This window comes from Sitophilus oryzae, unplaced genomic scaffold, assembly GCF_002938485.1.
Source record: "Sitophilus oryzae breed Bouriz unplaced genomic scaffold, Soryzae_2.0 scaffold_1512_pilon_pilon, whole genome shotgun sequence".
NCBI classification, from domain to species: domain Eukaryota; kingdom Metazoa; phylum Arthropoda; class Insecta; order Coleoptera; family Curculionidae; genus Sitophilus; species Sitophilus oryzae.
Window position 1 is genome coordinate 619,807 of NW_022146184.1, and position 24,877 is coordinate 644,683.

The following is a 24,877-nucleotide window of genomic DNA, read 5'->3' on the forward strand; positions in this document are numbered from 1 at the left end:
CATTGAAAGCTCTACGAGGTCTAATCAATTTTAAACATCCATTAAGCACCGCCAGACATGGTTCTCGTCACTGATATTATTTTTTCATGTCCTTTTCCAAATTTCCATTAATCATAAGCTTGCAAACCGAACGTTGCACTTCCAACAGACCGAGGCTCTTCATATACCATAATTTTTGCAACTCATGTTCTGCTCTGTAATTGTAGATGACTTCCTCGATGACTTCTAACTATGGGTGTTTTAGTAAAAAAAATATAATCCAGTTTTATGTTTTATATTGTTTCGCTGGTGTCGCTAGTGTGGCGGCTACGACTCGCGACTGCGGCGAGTTACAAACGATTGCTTCAATGTTGTTTGTGTATTTAGTGGTTTCGAACCGTATTTTAGTGGCGACTGAACGCTGCTGTGATCTAGTCGCAGCCGATGTGTACTAAATGCTAGATATACTAGTCAAATAGTAGGCGCTCTGCAAAAACGGTGCATTTTTCAGCGGATCATGAAGAAATTTCATTAGCTTCGTTCCCACGCAGAAATTAGGACCGTTCTAGAACGGTAATTGGTATTGCCGGGATCGAATTTGTCCGCATGTGTCGACTTGGACACTTTGGACAGTTCTGTTACCATACCAAAATTGAATGCTGTTGGAACGGTTTGTGAAGCGATTTTAGAATTCACCCTGGCAGCTGTGGCCTTACACTTAGTTAGATCTAAGGGTTAGATAGATTTTTATACGAGTTTTATGTATGATCGAAAAAAAAAACGACATCCAGTTGGCTTTGAAATGAACATCGATGACATTTCCCATATAATTTTACATATAAAATGATAGCGATCTTCATTTCATAGCCATCACTGACTGTGGTTTTTTTCCAATCATATTGTATTAGTAGGTAAGTACTTTGAGTAAGTAAAATATGATCGAAAAAACAGCGTTAGCGATGACTATGAAATGAAGATCGCTGTCATTTTATATGTAAAATTATATGGAGAATATCATGGATCGTCATTTCAAAGCCAACTGGATGCTGTTTTTTCTCGATTGTCCTATGTGCGTATTTATGTGCTTGAACAGTATATGAAAAATAATGGCGCATTCTCACGACTCGTGTACTTGACAAACATTTGTAATTGGTACACAGGGTATGCATGGTGCATCTATACAGAATTTCTAAGTTGTTTATTATAGGAACTACGCCGCATTATCGCCAGACCCTGTATGCCAATAAAAACTGCCTGCCAAGTTAGACGTGAGAATGGCCTTAAGACAATTAATAAATTGCGAGGGAGATTTATTTATTAGTTAAAATCCTCTACTGGGGGGTGGGGGGGAGTTACAGGAAACTCAAGCTCATAATCTTGTATAACAATTTTTATTTTAAATTTCTACTATTTAAAAAAAGGGAGGCTACATGTTTCGGGAATCAAATTCCATCTTCAGGCTCAGAAGACAAAAAAGTCACTCCATCAATTATATCAACTCAGAAACCAACAGGTCATCAAAGATGAAAAGATATTTCAACAAATAATGTGCATTTGCTGCAGTTCTATGTGCCAGATGTTAAATAAATCAATTGTCTCCAGCAATGATACCATCTATAACTGTTTCACATCCATCTTTAACTTTTTAATTCTTAATTTTAGATCTTAGATTTATTTAAGGTTCATTATTTGTTGAAATATCTTTTTATACTTGATGACCTGTTGGTTTCTGATTTGGTATAATTGATGCAGTGACTTTTTTGTGATCTGAGCCTAAAGATGGGATTTGATTCCCTTATCAAACGTCGTCAAAACAACAGATAAATAAACTGTCAAAATTAAAAAGAGAAATGGCTAAAGGAAATTGAAGGCCAGAAAATATTAATAATCTGCTGACACACTCTTAATGCGCAGGTCAGTTCCTATGATTCTTGCTTCAGGCTAGTATCGAAATTACAGCCCCACAATCGATTCACTAACGATAAAAGCTCTTGTTGGAACACAAAAGCTATCGTTCACTAAAGGATTCTCTCGTGGTTGGAACGTATTTTCTCCATTGCGCATAGGCGTTACCGTACCGAGTATGGTTCTCTGCGGCGTTGGAACAAAACTATTAAAACACAAAAATGCCCGTTTGTACAGGGTGACATCTCTCATACGACAAAGAGGCTCCAAGGAGAACGACAGTTTGTATTAAAATATGAAATACATCAAATCATACATGTATTGAAATACATCAAACACCAATCTTCAATACTAATTGTGTCTCATCTTGTAAATCTTTTTGAGTCAAGTTTTAATTTGATTTAAAGTACAATAGTTACTTTAATTATATATATTAGGCTATATACCGGGTAAATTCCAATTTAATCCGCTTTTATTGAAATTTAAAATTGTTCCAGAGGCTCCACCCTGTATACATATACCTGATTTGAAGAGGATAACTATAAAAAGTTTCGCCTTATCAATAAAACTAGCCCAATTTTTTACTATTCCGCCTTAGCGAAACCATACCTTTAAAATACTACATAGAGCCGTTTGCCCCCCAAGCGGCGGCGTTAGCGAATTTTTTATTATTGTTTTTTCTGTCGATCTCACTGACTACATATTAAGGAAGGAATCTTAAATAACTCAAAATGTCACATTTTTTCTCTATATATCATTACGATTTCTTCATGTTCTCTGCAAAATTCCCATTAATCATAACCTTACAAAGTGAACGGGGCACACTTCCGACCACCGGCCGGAGTCCCTCCGTATCGCGTAATTTCCAGCGACCCATATCTCGCACCGTCGCCGTGGGTAATTTCCAACTCCCGACTCCCGTTACCGGCACACACCACCAGTTCCACACAATTCGGGAGTTTGCCAGTTTGTGCCGGACTTCGCTGTGGGGAGCTGTGTGCCGAAGCCGGCGGTAAACCTGGGCGAAAGATCGTCAATCGGCGCGCGATTTATATCAGAGATACTTTCGTGAAGTTCACGAAAAATTGTTGTTGAGAGATTGGTTGACAGTGTTAACGTTCTCCTTAAAATGACATTGATTATAAGGTGGTTTTAGGGGTTGGAAAGTTAGTTTGTTGCGTGGTTGGATTTTTTTGTTTCATCGTCAATGTAAGTTTTTCCGGCATGTTTAATGAGCAATTATATTCCATTTTTTAAAATTAAAATGTATATATAGTCTGTCCAACGACAAGATCCTTGACATTGATAGATGTGTCTGTCATTTTAATTTCAAACTAGTTTACTTTATTTTACAAAGAAATTAGTTGGTACAACTGGAACGCATAGCAGGAAATTAATCTATTTAAAATTTGACTGCTAAGTGATTACTTCAAAATATTTTGAATAAAAACTGTATAAAACTGAAAAAATGTAATCGACTTATTTTATTAAAAAACGGTATGTGTTAATACAAAACAAACAAGAACAAAACACCACATACCAAAAAAAAAAAAATATAAAAAAGAACTATCTCTTACTTTCAAGCTTCAAAAAACTTCCAGCATGTATTATTATATTTATCAATATAACTTATGTACAAATTCAAATTTGTAATATTCCACAGGAATAAATAAAATAACATAAATAAGACAAACTATTATATTAATAATAATACTTACCCAATTTTATACCTTAATCTTATTTTTTTAAACCAGTACCTTTTGAGATTATTTTTCTGTAGTACTAAAATCCATTATTTAGCTTTCTTGTGATGTCGATATTTTAAAGCTACTCCAGTAGTATATGTTTAGTATGATCCTTGTAGCATATACGAGATGAACTTATCTACGATAAGATGGTATACAAACTTTATTGATGGCAACTTTATTGGTGTATAAGACTTTCTGCCTGGGCAGCGAGTATTAACTATAAACTGTGCTCTGGGTCTACAGTTAATTTTCCCTCGATTTTTCCTCCACTTGACTTTAAAAGACACAAAACACACGTAATAATATATAATTAATAATTGTTTGTTATATAATAACAAATTAAAATGCATCATCTTCCAAAACGCAGCTATTTGACATAAGTTGACTCAAAATTATAACTTATAATTTGGCAAGACTTTGACAAGCCTCAAAAATCTAAAGGCGAGTTCATACGCATCGGCCGCCGGCGTCCGTTTGTCGTTCATCGTTCCGTCAAACCAATAAAATTGAAATATGATCTGTGATTTTTAAAATAAACCAATAAAACTGGTTAAAAACAACAAGAGACGACGCATGACGGCTTTATATTTAAACCCATCCATAGTTAACTTAGAAAATATTAGAAACTTTATTTAGTAAAATAAATAGATTGGTATGGGACGTTATCTGCTTTTCTTCTGTCGAAATCGTACCTGAGAAAAAAAAAACAGAGTATAGGTGCACAATTTTCTCACATTATACACATATTAAGATTTCTTACAAACGAACAGTTTTTTTATTTATTTAGCTTTATGAAAGTTATTAATTAATATTTTGCTAATATTTAGATGCCAGTGAAAATATTACTGCAAATGAAATCAAGAACAGTTACTAACATACTAAATCTCATTTTTTTATCTGAAAAATAAAAAAGTTATAGGAGTTAAAACAACCCTAATAGTTCTTAATTATCCAGAATCTTATAATTTTTTATTTTGTCTCTTTATTAACTATTCATAATATATGTTTATATTAACTACTGCTACTAATTTTGTTTATAACTGTAATAAAATATCATTAAATATTAAACATTCCGCTAGGCATAACGGCCAGGGTAATTTTTATTTCAGAAAATTCAAAAACACGTCAATTTTGTTCATGAGGGGGACAACGTTTGCCCCAAAAATTATTGCAAAATCTTCAACCCTCTAAGCGGGGGTGTCATCCCCCATTTTCTTTCAAATGGGAAGGGGGGTCAAGTGGTACCGCAATGAAAAGTGATTTCTATTCTCTATACTTTTCGGCTTCGTTTTTGAAAATCGGTAGAGTCATGGAGAAGATATGAAGGATTGAAATTTGAAAAGTTTATTTAAACATTTATCTTGTGAAACATTTATCTTGTGAAAAATAGAGGAAGGAAATATTTATTTGTGAAACTATGAGTGAACGAGTGGCGAATGATAATAATTTCCTATTTAATGTGTGTATTTCAGATGAGTGTATTTTCTTTTTGAACGGTGTAGTTAATCAGCACAACTGTCGGTACTCGGCTGAGGAGAACCCCAAGGTTTTTCACGAGGTGCACACACAAAACCCTCAGAAATTGAACGTGTGGGCTGGTATTTTTGGAAATTCTATTGTGGGTCAGTTTAACGATATCGAGAAGAACTTCAACGCACAAGTCACAGAACAGCTATCTAGCAACTACCGCACCTGATCGTTCAACCTTGTGGCAAGTGAAAAAATGCGTAAACATCTAGAAATAATAAGAAAAAACTCAAATTAGTCGAAGGAATTTATCCTTATTATTTATTCTAATAAATGTTTAAATAAACTTTTCAAATTTCAATCCTTCATATTTTCTCAATGACTCGACCGATTTTCAAAAAGGAGGCGGGGAAATATAGAGAATAGAAAGCTCTTTTCATTGCGGCGCCACTTGACCCCCCTGCCCATTTGAAAAAAGTTGGGGAATGACACTCCCGCTTAGAGGGTTGAAGATTTTGCAAACATTTTTGGGGCAAAAGTTGTCCCCCTCACAAACAATATTGACGTGTTTTTGGATTTTTTGAAAAAAAATATACCTTGGCCGTTATGCCTTGCGGAACGTTTTCGATGGGCCACCCTGTATATGTTTATATTAACTACTGCTACTAATTTTATTTATAACTGTAATAAAACTTTTATTAGGCTTTATTTTTTTTTAATCTGACTCCTAAATTGGGAAAGAAACCGAGTTTGAAACTGTAGTTAGTATTTAAAAAAAATATTTTAAATTAGCTTCTTAACTTTGAAAAAAAAACTGTATGAGTAGTTCTCTATATTCATAAAGCAGTACGACACATAACACCTTAAATATTATGTCTAATAAAAATGAGAATATTGAACAATATTTTCACAATATCACTATAATTTCAAAAGACTTCTCGATACAGACTTCAAATTTACTGAAAAATCATTCATGGTGTTGTTAAACGTTACTAAGATAAAATGCAAACCCTTCAAATTCTTATATAAAATGTAATAAAAATATAAAAATTGCCTTCTATTTCCAAGAAACCAGTCACTGAGCTCTTTTGTTATGCCTTTATGACTAGCAATAACTTACAAGAAATAAGAAATGGCGGACTATACGAAATAACATTGTTTATTTATTTGAATGTAAAAAGCCAGCATCCGTCTCTAACAAAGGCTTTTTATTTCGCCTGACGCCAAAACAAATGTTTGATGTCACAGAGTCAATTTTATTCTTTTATGCCAATTTTCATGATTTTCGAGCATCATCAGGATGAAAGAAGGCCGAAAGCAACTCTCATCCGAAAGTTTTCTTTCAGAAGAGACATTAATTCGAGTTATGTTCGTAATTGAAAGAAGGTAATACAGGGTGAATCTTAAATACAGGGTGGCGCCTCTCATACGACACGGAGGCACACGGAGGCTCCAAGGAGAACGGTAGTATATATCGAAATGAAATTTTGGGAGTATATGTAGATTAATTAAAAGCATTATGTAAAAATATAGAGAGTTCTACAGGGTGCCCCTCAAAAAATTACGGGTCAAAGTTGGGTTATTTGTAATGGAACGCCCATATACCTTTTTTAATTGATTTTCGGATTCTTGGAATCAAATAAAGGTGAGTGATTAAGTAAACCTATTATGTCTAAAATGTAAGGATTTTGACATATTTTGTGAAAATGAAGAATAAATATTAAATTTCTAATTTCTATAATAGCTACCTAAATAAAAAATAACTATTGTATGTTAAAACAAATTGAAATTTGGCCCGAAAAGACCAAATTCATATTGAAAATTGGCCACTTTTAAAACCAAGTTACTCCTTTATTTTAAAAGAAACACCCAGTATATTTCCCGATATTCAGTGGAGAATTCATTGAAAATACTAATAAGATTGTCTACCCCTTAGACAAATATTTTCCTAGATATTTTCATATTTATGATTTTGCGCCAGTAGATACTTATTATTCGATAAAATCTAGGTGACTGTGAAATATTTTTTGTTACTTTAAAAAGAATTAGAAGGTGTAGTATAAAATATTCAACGATAATAAAAAGATATACGTTTAAAACATATTTTAATTATTACATAGCTTATAGGTTAGCTAGATGAAATAGCATTCTCAAAATGATTCCTTTCTTGTTTACTGCATAAAATTATGTTCTTTTCAAAAGATCTTTCCATGTTAAATAACATATATGTAGAATTCTAGTTCGAAAATCAGCCACAAGCATTTTTCTTATGTTGTCTACAACAGTTGCTGGAATTTTGTAAACATTTTTTTTACATATCCTCATAAAAAAAGTCCATATTAGATCAGATGCATTTAATTATTCTATTAATTGGTGAATGTATACTGCAGTCACCAATTAATATGAACACATCAATTGCCTCTTTTAGTTTCCATTCTCTGCGAATGTTTCTGAGAATTATTTTTCTCTTTTAACTGACACAGAATGATAACTAGTTGTTAAAGTTGAACTAATCTGATAGCTATGTTAACGTAACATCAGACATATCACAGCCACCTAGAATGTATCAAATAATAAAGATCTACTGACAGTAAATCGTCCTATTGCTGCCAAAAGTCACTAACTAACATTTTTCCGAACAGTCAAATTCAATCACTAACTATGTTTTGAAGCGGAGAATCGATTGCAAAAGCCATTAACTACGATTTCTGGCTATTTATGTTTTATTTTAATACCGAATAGTTACTAACTATAACATCTTTATGCAATGCAATTCATTTTTAGACGCATTTTTCTCGAAAGTGATAAAAAGTAAGTTAGTGACTTTTGGCAGCAATGGGACGAAATCATATAAATGAAAATATCTAGGCAAATCTCAGTTTAAGGGGTATGCAACCTTAATAGATAGTATTTTAAAGAGATATGAATTTCGGAATAATAGACTGGGTGACTAAAATAAAAGAGGAACTTGCTTCTAAAGGTGATGTATGTTGAATATTAATTTTGTCTTACCCTGTTTAACCCTTTGGGTCAAGTTTTAATTTGATTTAAAGTACAATAGTTATTTTAACTACATGTGAGGCTATACCGGGTAAATTCCAATTTAAGTAGCCTTTATCGAAATTTAAATTGTTCTTTATTTTTAGAATATGTTAAATATGTCCAAAACCTTACATTCTTGTCATATACTTCTCTAATGAAATTTACCTTTATATTTTTCTTAAAATTTGAAAACCAATTGATATATAGTATGCTCCATTACAAAAAAACAAAACTTTAATGCGTCTTTTTTTTGGGGGGTCTATTTGTGTCTATTTCTATATTTTTAGAAAAGTAACTCACAAAATTTAATTTCAATACAAGCTTCGTTCTCCTTAGAGCCTCCGCGTCGTATGAGAGGTGCTACCCTGTATTTGTTAATATTTGGAGAAGTAATAGTAGATCTAAATAAATTATTCATTATTGTCTCAACTCTAGTTCTAGAGATGAGCCATGGATCGCTTTAGTATCATTGAAAGTAATAAACCATATTTCAATAACTATCTTCGTTATTCTTTGTCATATTTTTTTGTTTCACAATCTTTCCATAAGTATTGTAAACCCTAAATATACTTTTTGTTGTGTTTTTATTTTTCATTTATTCAAAGTAATAAACTCAAATATCTAATTTCAATATGTAACACGAGAAGTGTTTTTAATAACCATTTAGAACAAGATAAGTTTCCAGTTAGCAGAAATTTGCATTTAGGTTCTTTTATTTATTATGATGTCGGTGTAATAGATCTGTGCTGCACTAAACCTAAACAAACTAATCTGAACTTTCCGTCTCCATTTATCTGGATCCAAATAATAACAACTTGTTTTGCGTGGTTATATTATTTAAATTAATACAAAAGCAATATTAGCCCATCCTCTAAACTACAGAATAGTAAATCTAAACAAAATAATATCAGGATAACTACAAAGCGTAAAATTAAGGGCACTACGGGATTGTTTCAGCTTATCTCCGCTTGTCTTGATCTCCTTTCATTTTTTAAAAACGCCCCGAATCTACTCGTAAAATTGCGGAGAAGGGTATGGGGGAATTTTTTTTAGCGACTTTCGGTTGTCTCCTGTTGTTTCGTTCAATTTTGTTTTATCTCGAGCTACTTCCAAGACGTGTGGGTTTCTATATCCGGGGTAAAGGACATTTTTTTCATAAATTTCAGTGAAATAAGCAAAACTAGAGGTTTCTAAAATATATTATGTTGTCACGATGATTTTTTGTTAAATACATCTCGTTTTATGTTGATATATCTTCCAGAAGAGTAATATCTAGATTAAACACACGTTTATAATATGTATAGTATATTTGCGTAAGTTTTCTTGAACCATTTCTTAACTATATACAGAAGTCATATTTTCTTGGGCTTAGGTTCGTTAATAAATAATAAATTTAGTTTTTTTTAAAACATCTTCTGACGTTTCGCCCTTAAGTTCGGGGCATCTTCAAAAGTTTTTATTATCTTGAGATTTTTATTTTTTCGGGATGTTCGTGCTATTCAGCAGGTCCAGCTTTAATGGAAATCATTAAAGCAAGACCTGCTGAATAGGTATTAATTAAAACAAATGTAGGTGATTCCCTCTACAAATAGGAATCATATCGATATTAAAATAAAACTTCTCATGTCAAAAAAGTCCCTGACACCAATTTTCATCCAAATATTGATATTACTTCAGAAATTATTTAGAAAAGATCGAAATAAAAATGAAATGATTTCTACACCCTGTATCTCCCAAACTAAGCATTTTAGGACATACATTTATAGGAATTTTTTTACCTATTCTTACCTGCAGAATATGCTGCCGAAGTTTCCGGAATACAGTTCCGACCACCCTGCATATTATTTATAAATGTTAAACGAGATGAAAGAATTCGCATAGAATCTATCTAATATCTAGTTTAATTTTAACAAATACCGTGTAACTAACTCATCATTTCAAACTGAATATCGTCCCAAGAAACTGCTCTGTACCAATTAACGGAGCTAATACAGACAAGTCTGGATAGCAAAGAAACAGTAATTTGTGCCTTCTTGGATATTGCGGGGGCGTTTGACAATATACCACATAAGGTGGTCAGGCGATCTCTAGAAACAAGAGGGGTGAACAGAACTATTATTCGCTGGTTTTGGGAAATGCTGTCAACACGAACAGCAGAGGCTCAGATGGGCACCAAAACTGTAGCTGTTAAAACAACGCAAGGGACTCCATAAGGTGGAGTACCCTCCCCTTTGCTGTGGAGCTTGGTGGTTGATGAACTACTAGATGAATTAACTCTAGCGGGAATACACTGCATTGGGTATGCAGATGACATAGTCATGATCGCTCGGGGGAAACATGAAGGCACCTTGTGTGATATTATCCAAAGAGGACTCCGTATCACTGAGAGATGGTGTAGGACTGTCGGGCTGAGTATCAACTCAGACAAAACCGCGATAGTGCCATTCACCAGAAGGCGAAGTCTGAAAACTTGAAAAGAATCCAACTAGATGGAAAGGAAATACTGCCAACACAGGAAGTTAAATACCTGGGAATAACCCTGGACAGTAAACTCCTGTGGAACAGGCATATTAAGAACACTACCAGCAAAGCCATAAAGGCTCTCATGATGTGCAGAAGACTGGCCGGAAATAGATGGGGCTGCTCCCCTAACATTTTGCGCTGGATGTATACCATGATAGTAAGACCCATGATTACTTATGGAGCAGTTGCCTGGTACACAAAACTAGAGCAACGGACGGCAAGGCTAAACCTATGCAAAGTCCAGAGACTAGCATGTGTTTGCATCACAAGAGCCATGAGAACCTGTCCAACAGCAGCAATGGAGGTCATTCTAGATCTAACACCACTGCACATTGCCATTGGTAGATATGCCAATGCGACAATGATTAGAATGGTCACTAACGGAATTAGTACTGGGAGAATTGTCAGATCAGGGGCTTGGAATACCCTCAAAACGGAAATACCACTCCTGCAACTCCCAGTGGACGATATGCCAAGAACGTACAACTTTGAGAAACATCTCAATGTAGTATTGAGCAATAAGAAGGATTTGAAGAGCAAAACGCTTGCCCAGCAGTTAAAAGACCATACCATAACTTGGTATACTGATGCTTCCAAAACCAATACGGGAACAGGGATCGGAGTGTTTGGGCCGAGAGCTAATTACTCCGAACCAATGGGCACTTATCCTAGTATCCTACAGGCAGAAATCTACGCTATCGAGAGATGCGTACAACTTATCTTAGATAGGAACTATCGAAAACAAGAAATAGCCATCTTATCTGATAGTCAAGCAGCGTTAAAGGCGATCAACTCAGTATCAATCAATTCGAAATTGGTCAAAGAATGCATAGAGAAGCTGAATAAATTAGGCAAAGAAAACAAAGTCCTCCTACACTGGGTGCCTGCTCACCAAGGGATAGAAGGCAATGAAAAAGCAAATAATCTAGCTAGGAAAGCAGCGAACACTCCACTAACTGAACCAGAACCGTTCTGCTTTCCAAGTGGTAACCAACTCAAGGCGGAACTCAAGAACTTGGAAGATTCCATCCGCAACCTGGAATGGAAATTTTCCAATGGTCTAAGACACTCGAAGAAGTTTCTGAGGGCTTATGATGAAGAAAAATCACAGATCTTCCTGGGTCTGAGTAAGAACAATCTTCGGATTGTCACGGGGTTTTTAACAGGACACTGTCTCCTCAATGAACACCTCAGTAGATTGAAACTAAGAAGAAACGGCGAATGCAGATTCTGTGGGGAAGATGGGGAAACACCAGTACACCTCATCACTGAGTGCGCCGAGACGACAACCATTCGTGCCATGAATTTTGATACGACTGATATTGGAGATGGAGAACTACCCTCTATAAAACCGTCCCAGATACTGGCTTTTGTCAAAGCCCTGGGACTGTATGATGAGTTATGATTCAAGAAAGGGGGACACAATGGATCTGTAAGGTCGAAGTGATTAACCCCCCTCCCACTCATTCTAAATTCTAAAAAAAAAATCGTCCCATTGCTGCCAAAAGTCACTAACTTACTTTTTATTACTTCCGAGAAAAATGCGTCTAAAGATGAATTGCATTGCATAAAGATTTTAGAGTTAGTAACTATTCGGTATTAAAATAAAACATAAATAGCCAGAAATCGTAGTTAATGACTTTTGCAATCGATTCTCCGATTCAAAACATAGTTAGTGATTGAATTTGGTTGTTCGGAAAAATGTTAGTTAGTTTGACTTTTGGCAGCAGTAGGACGATATAAACATAATAATTGGATAGATACTGTCCATTCTGTTAACTTTTCTGATAATATAAAGCTTTTGTTAGTAAATTTATGTATTTTATTTTCGAAAATCCAATGCAATTTTCTATGACATAAATCGACGTTATTTGATATTTCATGAGTCAATTTAACCGTTAAAAATAAACATTTCATATTTTCCAAACAATAAAACAAACCGAAAAATAACGTATATTACTTTATACCTATAAATTGTGTTTTCGAATATATTCTAATTAAATTGTGTGTTCGAAATAACACAAACAAGTTTAAAATATTTACTGGATATAAAAAAACTGCAAAATAGAATAAATAACTTTTGGGTTTAAAGATTGAATTATCAATAAGTAATTAATTATTAATAATATTTCAAATAACGAATAATACATAACTGATTTTAATATTTTTTTAGAAATTATTACAAACAGTTCATACCAAATAAACTTTAAGTCACGTGATTAAGCTTGACCAGCACAGAGTTGCTCACTTTGATATATTTTCTTTTAATCAAAACAAAAATAAATTAATTATAAATATATAAAGAGTTATTATCTACATCAACAAAACTCACCTTCTTAACAGCAGCTATGGGACATAAAGGGCCATTACTACCGCTTTCCCGTTCAAAATATTCTAATAAAATTGCGATGAGGTTTTTACGGCTATTAAGCTTGTACCTCACTCTCCAGTTAGAACCTGTATTTTTTATCTTAAAGGTTTGATTATCGGAAATTCTAGGTAAGATTTTCCTTCAATTGAGAATATTGCAAACTCACAGAGAGGTCACATTGTTTGCGAATATTTAGATGCAGGCAACCCCTTAATCAGTTAAACGTGCCTCCAAAATATCCCGACTTAAATATAATTAAGCTGTGTCGTCTGCATTTACTTACGTGTGTCCTCAAACAAGAATTTGCCTGGAACGTCAGAGGAAGTTGTGGAGATTTAATTGTAAATTACAGGTAAATTTGTCTCTGTATGGACCTCTATATTTTTAATTTTATAATTAATATTTTAGTACTTAATTGATTTATTTATTTTATACCATATTTTACTTATTATATATTGGTAAAATCTAGTCCATTATGAAGATTATTATACGCGTTATTATGGGATTATTTATTTATTTATTTATTGATGTACAACTTACAACACAAGTAGTAATAACAGTAAGGGGGCATCATTAATGCACAAACTAATAAACACAGAATTTACTAAAAACATAGATGTAGAAATATGACTGACATTATTCATGAGCAAAGTTCTCAAGATATTTAGAATGGAAATAGTCAATACATATCATTATTGACAAAAAATAAATATGTTGAATATGTAGATGTTATTTGACCGAAATGGTAAATTTGGGGACTTTATTTTTTTACTCATGCATGTTGACTCACCAACTAGAATAACTAAAACTGGCTCTAGTACTATAGACTATGTCGTGTCGTCTTTTGACCCGGAATTCGTTGACTGTAGAGTCCTTCACTCGGGTTTCTCTGATCATGAGGCAGTATTGACAAGATTTTTGCTAAAATCCAAATGCAAAAATACCTCGCGCAAAATGGGCCGTATTTTTTCGGATGAAAATTTTCTAAATTTTCACCAGCTATGTCTAACAACAGAGTGGGTTGTGCTCTCGGCTGACGTCGATTCCGAATTTTCTAGATTTATGGATACCTTGTCTAATCTGGCGTACAAGGCTCGTACAAGGCGCGTTTCCTCTTAGGCCTATCAAAAGTAAACAAGGTATACCCTGGTCTACTACAGGCTTGCGTATATCTGCAAAGAACATGCGCTCATTATCTAACCTTAAGAAATTCACGAACAGCGTCTTCTTTCATAATTACGTGAAACTTTATAGAAAGGTTTATCGTAAGACTATGAAAGCTGCCAAGGACATTTATTATAATGCGAGGCTAGCCGGTAATGTCGCTAAGGAGACTTATGTATGTAAGGGCTATTGTAAATGACTTAAGGAATAAGACTTCTTCGTCTGGCACACTCTTTAATTCACCTGAAGATTTAAACACTTACTTTGTTAATGTGGCTAAAAATTTAGTGAACACCATAACTCCTTCCCATGATTCACTTTCATATCTCCCTAAAGCAAATGAGAATTTACACAGTTTCTTCCTCACGCCCGTAGCATTAGATGAGCTCCGTAGTACAATTAATAGTATTAAAAGGCTTACTCTCAAAATGTTCTCTGAACTTCCTGAATGCACATTAAACCATCTTACTACTTTAATTAACGAGTCATTCCAAAAAGGAGTTTTTCCAAACTGCCTTAAGACAGCAATAATTATTCCTCTGTATAAAGGAGGTGATAAAGATGAAGCTTCGAACTATCGCCCAATTGCACTCCTGCCCACATTATCTAAGATCATTGAAAGATTGGTTAAAAAAAAGGTTTCTATCTTTTTCTCCTTAAATATAAAATACTTACTACCCATCAATTTGGATTTCTAAATAACAGTTGCACAAATGATGCTATGTTCGACCTTTTTAATAATGTATACTCTAGCCTGAATAACCATCACTCTACAGCTACAATTTTCTGTGATTTCTCTAAGGCTTTCGATTGTGTAAATCATAATATCTTAATTAACAAATTGCAATACTATGGTTTCATGGGAGTGCCGCTCGAATGGCTTAAGTCATATCTTGGCAACAGAAGGCAGCTTGTGAGGATTGATACGTCTATGTCTTCTTATAAGCCTATAGAATGTGGTGTCCCTCAGGGTTCAGTACTTGGCCCTATTTTGTTTCTGGTGTTTATCAACGACATTGCAAATCTAGACATTAGCGGTAAAATCTGCCTCTTTGCGGACGATACTAGTTTCACTTGGAGCGGCCCAGATGTTGCGGCACTATATGATACTATATCCAGTGACTTACGCATCATTAAGTCTTGGTGCGATTCTAATTTCCTATGCCTCAACCTATCAAAAACTAAAGTTTTGTCATATAAAAGTACCATACAACCTTTTGTACATAATAACACTACTATTGACGTCGTGGACTCTGTGAAATTCTTAGGACTTCTTGTAGACAACTCGTTAAGATGGGACATTGAAGCTCTATCAAAGAAACTAAGCGCTGCCTGTTTTGCGCTAAGATCAGTTTCTAAGGAACTTAACTCCTCAACCTCTAGAATAGCCTATTATGCCCTTTTTGAGTCACATCTTCGTTATGCCCTTCCATTCTGGGGTACTTGTTGCGCAACAAAATTTGATCGTGTTTTCAGACTTCAAAACAGAGCAGTTCGATATTTATTGGGACTGAACAGTAGAACTCACTGTCAGAATTTCTTTAAAAATTTGAAAATACTGACTCTTCCTTCTTTATTCATTTTTGAATCCGTTTGCTTAATCCGCAAGCACATATCTGCTATTCTCGAATGGCCATCTCATAACTATCCACTCAGGAATGCAGAGCACGATCTTTATCTACAAACCCCGAGCTCAGAACTAGTTAAAGGTTCAATACTGTATAATGCCAAAAAATGTACAATCATGTGCCTTTGAATATCAAATCGCTTTCATTCTTTCCCTCATTTCGTAAAGCTCTAAAATCATACCTACTGGAGAGAGCCCTATATGCGGTAAACGACTTTTTTGTTGATGTTTAATTATGAACAATTTTGAATTTTAAAATTTTGATCATCTCACACACTGGTCAAAGGTCAAGTATTTAATATTTTATAACTTTAAAATTATATCTATTTACTGCGTACTGTTCTAAAATTGTCCATGTATATTCTTTTTGTAATTTTAAAGACTTAAATTTTTTTGAATTGTACTATTTGTATTGAGTATTTTTTGTTGTTTGTATTTTTTTTGTGATTTTGTTGTTTGTGAGTGCTTTGTCGATGAAGCTGTTTTGGCTTTTTGCACAATAAAGCGTTGTTTGTTTGTTTGTTTGTTTAAATTAATTTTAAATTTTTTTTCGAAAAAATGATAAGACAGTTTCTGTTGAACTTTTAGTAAAAAACTTGAAATTTATAATTTCAGTCCAATAACTATTTAGTTAACATATATTTAATTTATATCAATGACGACAGGTATTGATAATTTCGATTCCAAATATCTCGAGAACCATTACTCGTAGCAATTTTTACCAAGAGACCTTTTTTACGTAAGAAATCGTAAATGTATATTTTTTACTCAGTAGCTTTATACAAGTACAGATGAAAAGTTATTACTCTTCAAACCAGTTAAAAATACATTAAAATCAAATTTCTCATGTCAAAAAACTGCCAGACACCAATTTTTGTCCAAATATTGATGTTATTTCAGAAATTATTTGAAAAAAATCGAAATAAAAATAAAACTTCTATACCCTGTATCCCCGAAACTAAGTATTTTAGGACATGCATTTTTGCGAACTTTTGTACTTTTATTTTTATCTGCAGAATATGCTGCCAAAGTTTCCGGAATACAATTAATAATAAAGTTTTGTTAAAAAGCAACTTTCTTGTTAACTAAATATAATTAAATTAACTCATTTTAGTGGATTTTAGATATTTTAGAATTTTTCTAGAATTTGTATATTTTACCTTTTTTTTACTTATTTTATTATCTCTATGATATAGTCATCGAAAAATCGATGAAAGTAAAATTTTCCTTCAATTGGCAACATAGCAAACTTACAAAGTGGCCACATTGTTTGCGAATATTCAGATACAAGCAACCCTTAATCAATTAAACGCGCCTCCAAAATATACCGACTTAAACATAATTAAGCACACGTGGTCTGCATTAATTTACGTTTGTCCTCATATATGAATTTACCGGGAACATGAAAGGAAGTTGTGGCGGCAATACAAGAGGGAGTAAACATCCTCCACGATTTAATTCGGACTAAAATTACAGGTAAATATCGCAGATACCAGAATATACCAGAATGTTATGAACACTCTCAATGGACCCATGAAGTAATTGCTCTCTTATTATGCGTGTGTTGAAGCAGTTGCTATTGTTTAATTGGTATTCAAAATAATTACTCATATATGGCTGGGGACTCAGGATAAACATCAGGACCTACTGGATAAACATGCTTGCTTCATCCACGTTACTGCTGGTTTTAATTTTGGCGGTACGATCTGTGATTGTCACAGCTGCCGCTAGATGGCGTAGAGCGTCTAGCACTCTCGCCATAGTAGTACGTTTTGTACTCAAATGCTATTCTCTGCTTTTCGTTGGTCAGATCGAGGGTTACGGCAAAGTCGGCCTGACGATGGAGAAAAATCTCCGAAACCGGTCGTCGAATGGCTGTTCCCTTCGGTCTGATGAACTTAACGCAGGGAATAAGCATATATGTAGGGTTTTTTGGCCCCTTTTTCCGCTACTCGTATTTTGTTTATTTAAAACTCAAAGTGTTTCGTACCAAATTATTCGTAAAAAATGCTTTTTTTTTCAAATATGCTGATGAGCCACCCTCATTCCATCTGAAAAAATTGAGATATGATCAAAAATACGATTTCTAATCATATCTTTTGGGCATCTTTTAACCGGCCAGGACAGGACACTAAAAACGTTAGATGATTAAATCTATTTTTCCAAGGCATGATTAAAAACTAGTGTTTTTAACACAGGTCCCATAGAGCACGTCCAAATGAAATTACGTTTCTACAAGGGAGACAAATGAGAAACAAAATATGTTAAAGTGAACCTAAGTGTTCATCTAGTTCTAACATATACATATGAGATACACGCAGGTTTATATTGATAGATTGTTTGATACAGTGTTTACTAGTTTTATACCGTATGCACTCAATATTCTAAAGAGTTTTTTGTAACGTAACAAATAATTATTAAAATGATGAAATCTGACGTCGGTATATGAGACATACAATGTATATGTCATATGTATGTGTGATATTTCGTATCACAGTTGTGGCCTATAGTACACACCTTGTAAAAATGTGACGTATACACATAATATAAATTTCTATATAGAAACTTTGTAATAGTGTACTGTTGTGTCTACATTCTACCATGAAATGAAGGTGTGCGCACGCGCGGACAGCCTCAGCGTAGATACACCGACCAAGTGTATCTTATGTGTTCTCTCTCCTTTCTCGTTTCTAGGAGTGGTATGTGTTAGCAGCCATTATTGTTTTATCATTCCGAAGCTCTATACATATATTCTGTTTGTGTGTAGTTTAAAAGAGATTTTAAGGTAAGCACAAGTTTTTAATTACCTTGTTACATCTTTCTAAGAATATTATTAATATTATAGCAGCGACTCTTCCCTTACTCGATACACAATTTACCAAATTTTGACTCCAATGAATGAAAACTCCAAATATTCTCGTATAATGATAAAGAGGTTAGCTCTGCAATATAATTTTTTTTAATTTGGAAATAATAAAAATCTAAATGGACCAGAGAAAGAAAGATTTAAAACACTTCAAAGAACTTCTTACACTGATATTCGGTAAGTTATTGATGGATCAATATACAGGTATGTTTAATATTCAATAATCAGTTTCATATAAAATTTAAGGGTGAGATTGTCAATCTGAGATTGTTAATCTCGATGAATTGAGTATGCTAACAAACCAACTGCTTGGAGGGAAAAGAAGAGAAAAAAATGACTAAAGGAGGTCCACCAAATCGTGACGATATACCAGTGTTTACCATTTTAGTATGTTGTTATACTAGGTACTTATATTTTTAATACATTTTTATACAAATTCTGTTCTTTTACAGTGTTTTCTTACTTCCGGTTTCTGCAGTGTAAATAATTATTATTATTTTGTTATTTGCGCTATTGCGTTCCATGATATAAAGAAATATAAGAATTTTATTTTTAACCACTTAATCCATTTTATGGAAAAAAATGGTACATTTAATACGAAACAAAAATGGAACAATTTTAAGGCTACTTCTCTTGAACTTACGATCGAGATACTTTTGGAAAATACAAAGTTTTGCCTCCTAATTTTCGTTCTAGAAAGATATAATTTGTATTATTGAAGAAATATTTCTTAAAAAGAACGAAAAGTTAGGCATCAAAACTTGTATTATTTCCTAAATTCGTTCATAAGAAGTAGTTTTATCTAGCACAAGATGTATATACGAATCAAAATACATACGTATACACGCAGTAGTCACAACTGCAATGTGTAAACAGAGTTTAAACGTAATACACAAGCACTGTGTATCCTACGGCACACTGTGTATCCCTTACTTTGTGTATACGTAAATGCTGTACTATGGCTACATTGTGTGAGGCGGACGTTTAACCTTTGTGCATACGTGTTGTGTATGTGTGACCATATTTGTGACACCTTGTGTGTGCAGTAGTAGTATTTGTGACATACGTCTCAATTATGGTATACATACACGCGTATACCACAATTTTCTGATAGCAAATTCGATATCCTCGGGTCAAAATTAGTCTGGTCGGCTAGATCCGAAAAATTACGTGTGTAAGTTTCCACAAATCATAATATTTATTGGTATCACACACTTTCAGAATTGTGGTAACCTAAACTTCCCTGTATCGCAGCGCCATCTACATTTTTATACACATTCATATTTGTGGTAAACCCGGCGTTTAGATGCGTACATTCCCGAAACGTACCGATTCAGAATACACACCATATTTAATTTCTATTCTTTTCTGTTGCGTCCCAAATTTTTAAACATATTTGGGAATGTACAGGGTGGCGCCTCTCATACGCCGCGGAGGCTCTAAGGAGAACGACAGTTTGTATTGAAATGAAATTTTGTGAGCATATGTAGTTTAATTCAGAGCACTTTTTAAAAATATAGAGACTTCTACAGGGTGTCCCCAAAAAAAGTTACATATCAAAGTTGTATTTTTTGTAATGTATTATATATGTATGTACCCTATATATTAATCGATTTTCGGATTCTGGGAGAAAAATAAAGGTGAGTTTTATAAGAGAAGTATATGACTAAAATGTAAGGTTTTTAACATATTTAACATCTTCTAGAAATAATTTTTTTTTAAATTACAATAAAAGTTACCTAAATTGGAATTTACCTGGTATAGCCTAATATATAGTTAAATTAACTATTGTACTTTAAATCAAATTAAAACTTGATCCAAAAAGTTATACAGGGTGAGACAAAATTAATATTGAACACTGGTTACCTTTAAAAGAATGTTACTCTTTTATTTTAAATGGAACACCCAATGTATTATTCAGATATTCAATGGAGAATTCATGTCTCTTCAAAATACTATTAAGGTTGCCTACCCCTCAAACAAAGATTTTCCTAGATATTTTCATTTACATGATTTGATCTAAGTAGATCTTTATTATTTAGGTGTAAAATAGCCACCTAGATAAAATCTAGGTGGCTCTGATATGTCTGACGTTACTTCAACATAGCTGTCTAATTAATCAAACTTTAACAACTAGTTATCATTTTGTGTCAGTTAAAACAAAAAAATTTCTCAGAAATTTGCCGAAAATGCAAACTTATCCTACATCAGAGAGAATTGATATCATTCTATTAGTTGGTGTTGTTAAGTTAGGTTGTATTTTCAGTGTGTATTCACCAATTAATATAATACTTAAATGTTTCTGATTTTATCAAGTCTGGTTTTTTTATGGGGATATGTTAAAGACAGTGTTTACAAAACTCGACCAACTATTGTCGACAACATGAGAGAAATCATTGTAGCTGCTCTTCTAGGCAGAACTCCACATATGCCTTTTTAAATGTGAAAAGATCCTTTTGAAAAGACAATTATTTTATGCAGTTAGTAGTATGCAAACAGGAAAGGAAGCATTTTGAGCATTTGATTTCATTTTTTGTCACATAATTATAGGTTTATGTCTAGTTTTAATTCTGTCATAATTAAAATATGTTTTAAGTGTATCTTTTTATTACCGTTGAGTATTTTACTCTACAATCTTTAATTTTTGTTAAATTAACAAAAGGTAGTATCACACAGCCACCCTAGATTTCCTCAAATAATAAAGATTTACTGACGTAAAATCATAAAAATAAAATATCTAAGAAAATATTTGTCTAAGGGGTTGGCAACCTTAATAATATTTTGAAGATATACAAATTCCCAACTGAACACCGGAAAAATATGCTGGATGTTCCTTTTAAAATAAAGGAGTAACTTGCTTTTAAAAGTGGCTAATGTTCCATATTAATTTGGTTTCACTGTATAACTTTTCGAGTCAAATTTCAATTTGGTTTAACATACAATAGTTACTGTAAAAAATATCAGGCTATACAAGATCAACTAAAATTTAGGTAGCTGTTATCGAAATTTAAAATTCTTCGTTTTCAAAAAATGTGAAATATGTCAAAATCCTTAGATTCTTTAATAAAACTCACATTTATTTTTTATTTGCTAGAATCCAAAAATCAATTAAAATATAGGGTGTTCCGTTAGAAAAAAATGTGAAATATGTCATAATCCTTAGATTCTTGAATGAAACTCACATTTATTTTCTATTTGCTAGAATCCAAAAATCAATTAATATATAGGGTGTTCCGTTAGAAAAAACATAACTTTGATGCCAAAATCTCATTTCGATATAAACTACCGTTCTCCTACCGGCGTATGAGAGGAGCCATCCTGTGTAAGGTAGATTTTCAATCATTTAGCTGCGCATGGACAAACACAAATGCATTTTTAAGTGGAGCACCCCGTATTTTGATATATTATGATTTTAATTAAAAATAAGTATTATTCATTTAACTTAATATTATGAATAATTGTACTCTTTTTAATTAATTACATTTGAAAATTGACATTTTCAGATTTTGAAAAGCAGTTCATGTCCTTGCCTTATGAAAGACTTTTAAATAATGATATAAGAACATAGACACAACCTGGTTTGGCTGTTAATATTTAATGGTATAGACAAATCTAAAAAATACTAAAAAAATATAATTTTCAAACATGAATAATTCAAAAGTAATTGAATCAGTGTATGGTACGTTAAATGAAAAATTACAAAAAAATTCGATTAGAATCAAATCAAAAATTTTTTTTATAATCAATATCTGCTATGAGTTTCTCCATTTAAAACAATTCAATTTTGATCGGTTTTATCTTGTCTTTCAGGTACTCCTTTGTATAAATATAAATGCGCAAAAAAAACTACATAGTAAATCCTAGAATATTTAATAAAAATATATATAGGGTGTTTCTTAATGATATAGTTGGGTTCGCGAGGAAAATTATTGGTTAATTTTAAGAAAAAAAACTTCACAGGAAACTAGTTCCTAAACCTATCAGCTTGATAACTGAGATACAGAGTGGACAAGGTTCCTAGAATCGTTTTGGCGGAAAATTAACTCAAGAGTCGCTTCTAAATCTCATTGAGGAACACCCTTATATCATAATATTTTGTTTTTGTAAGGATTGTCTTTACAAGAGGAGAAACTTTTTTATTATTGATATTTTGAGAAAAACGCATTCGTCATAAAAATTTTTGCTTGTTCTAAAATGGTTAATCCCGTTTATACTTTTCCAAATTTCCATACCGTTTTAGAGAAAATTAAAAAAAAAACTGAAAATATGGTTGAATTTTTTGAAAGTCTTAAAAATCAAATCGCGTTTCTATGGTTTTCGGTCTTTGTTGTTATTGATAGAATTTTAATTAACGTCATATTTTTTGCGTCTTAAAATGATAAAGAAACACAAAATTTATTTAGTTGAATGCTACGGAAAGGATGATAATGGTCATCGGAAAATGTGATACCTTAACAATAGCAAAACATATGTCATTAACCAAAATTAATAATACCCATCTATCAAAGAATGAAATCTAAATTATATTACCATAAAAACTCGGTTTCATTTTTAGGGCTTAGAAAAAATCAACGATATTTTCATGTTTATCATTTTCAAACGGGATTAACCATTTTAGAACAAGCAAAAATTTTTATTAAGAATGCATTTTTCTCAAAATATTAATAATAAATATGTTTTTCCTCTTGTAAAGACAATCCGGAGACATACTGTATATTAGTTATATATTATTACCATAACATATTAAAATGTACCGAGAGGAAAATCCCGAACATATTCTAAATGATATGATAGTCGGTCGCTTAGGGTTACCAAACCGGGTGCCCGGTGCATATTTATCCCCGAAATACCGATATTAAATCCCAGGATTCCGAAAATGTCGAAAAATTTTAATGCCCAATCTAAAATGATTCGAGTTAGTCTTTCAAATATCATATTTTATTTATACTAACAGCCCTTTTAGATGGAGCAGAGCGTCCGCGCGTACCGTCCGCGTGTTCCACTAGTTCAAATGAACAGTTTTACATGGGTCGCGCGTATGCTCCGTCCGGATGAGATCGTCGACGGCTATCTTATCTTGACAAAATATCCGTGCGGACGCTCCGCGCGTACGGTCGCGCTGAGTCCTGAAAGCGCTGTTACAGCGTTTTCGGCGTACCGTCCGCGAGTTCCATTACAGGGCTTTCAGATGGAGCGGAGCGTCCGCGCGGACCGTCCACCAGTTCCATGAATTTAAATGAACATAATTTCACATGGATCGCATATGTTCCGTCCGGATGAGCTATCTTGAAAAAACATACGCGCGGACGGTCCGCTCCAACTGAAAGCGTTGTAAGCCGAACGTCAATATCTAAGTGTTATATTTCCGTGTTTGCTATATTTTTTTTGCAACAAGAATTTTATTTTTTTTTTACTAACTACATATGGAAAATTACTTTGTTTATTCTATTTTAATAAAGCTCTTTCCTCATTTTCTTTTTGATATATTATGTAGCTACATTTTTATTAAATATTTCTTTAGATTAAATTTCTCATTCTGATCCCCGCGATTCCGAAATTATAGGTTCTTATTCCGGGATTTTAAATAATTGGAAACCCTACTTACACTGAGTGAAAGTCTTTTTTATATCGTTAGTTGTATTGGCTAAATATTTGTGAACAATGGGTTAGAAATACCGTTTGATCGAAAAAGAAACGGCGTCATAGATGCCTGGGGAATGACAATAGTGCTAGTTTCGGCGAGGTCAATCTCTAGACGCTAGTTTCTAAAAATTGACATAAAACTTATCAAAAATTAATACTAATTTTCTAACATCTAAAAAATGATTGAATGTTTCCAGACTCACAAATCTACTTCCAAAAAAGTATTTTTTTCTCGAATTTTAAATTGCATTATTAAAAAATAATTTTTACTAAGATAAAAATAAATTACAACCTTCTTAAAGTCAATTGGCAGTAAGCGCCATGAAAAAATAAAGAATAGTACGGGCCAAGTAAATGGAGATCTAGGACTTGACCTCGCTCATAATAATAATTATTGATTGTCATTCCTCACCCGTCTTTGACACCGTATTTTTTTCGATCGTATGGTACGTTACGATTTTTTTCGGTAAATATGTGATAATATAATATAGCTGCTTGAACAAAAACAATGATTCCAAATAGCAATATGTAGCATCCACAAA

At 33.1% G+C, this 24,877-nt stretch overlaps 1 protein-coding gene across 1 annotated transcript in view; it reads left to right on the forward strand.

Annotated features, from left to right (window-relative positions):
- The first annotated feature begins 3,050 nt into the window (after positions 1-3,050).
- LOC115878453 (cadherin-87A-like) overlaps positions 3,051-24,877 on the forward strand; it is a 546,388-nt gene continuing 524,561 nt past the window's right edge. Inside the window, 1 exon segment of the mRNA XM_030894963.1 lies at positions 3,051-3,093. The gene's annotated coding sequence lies outside the window, so the exon portion shown is untranslated.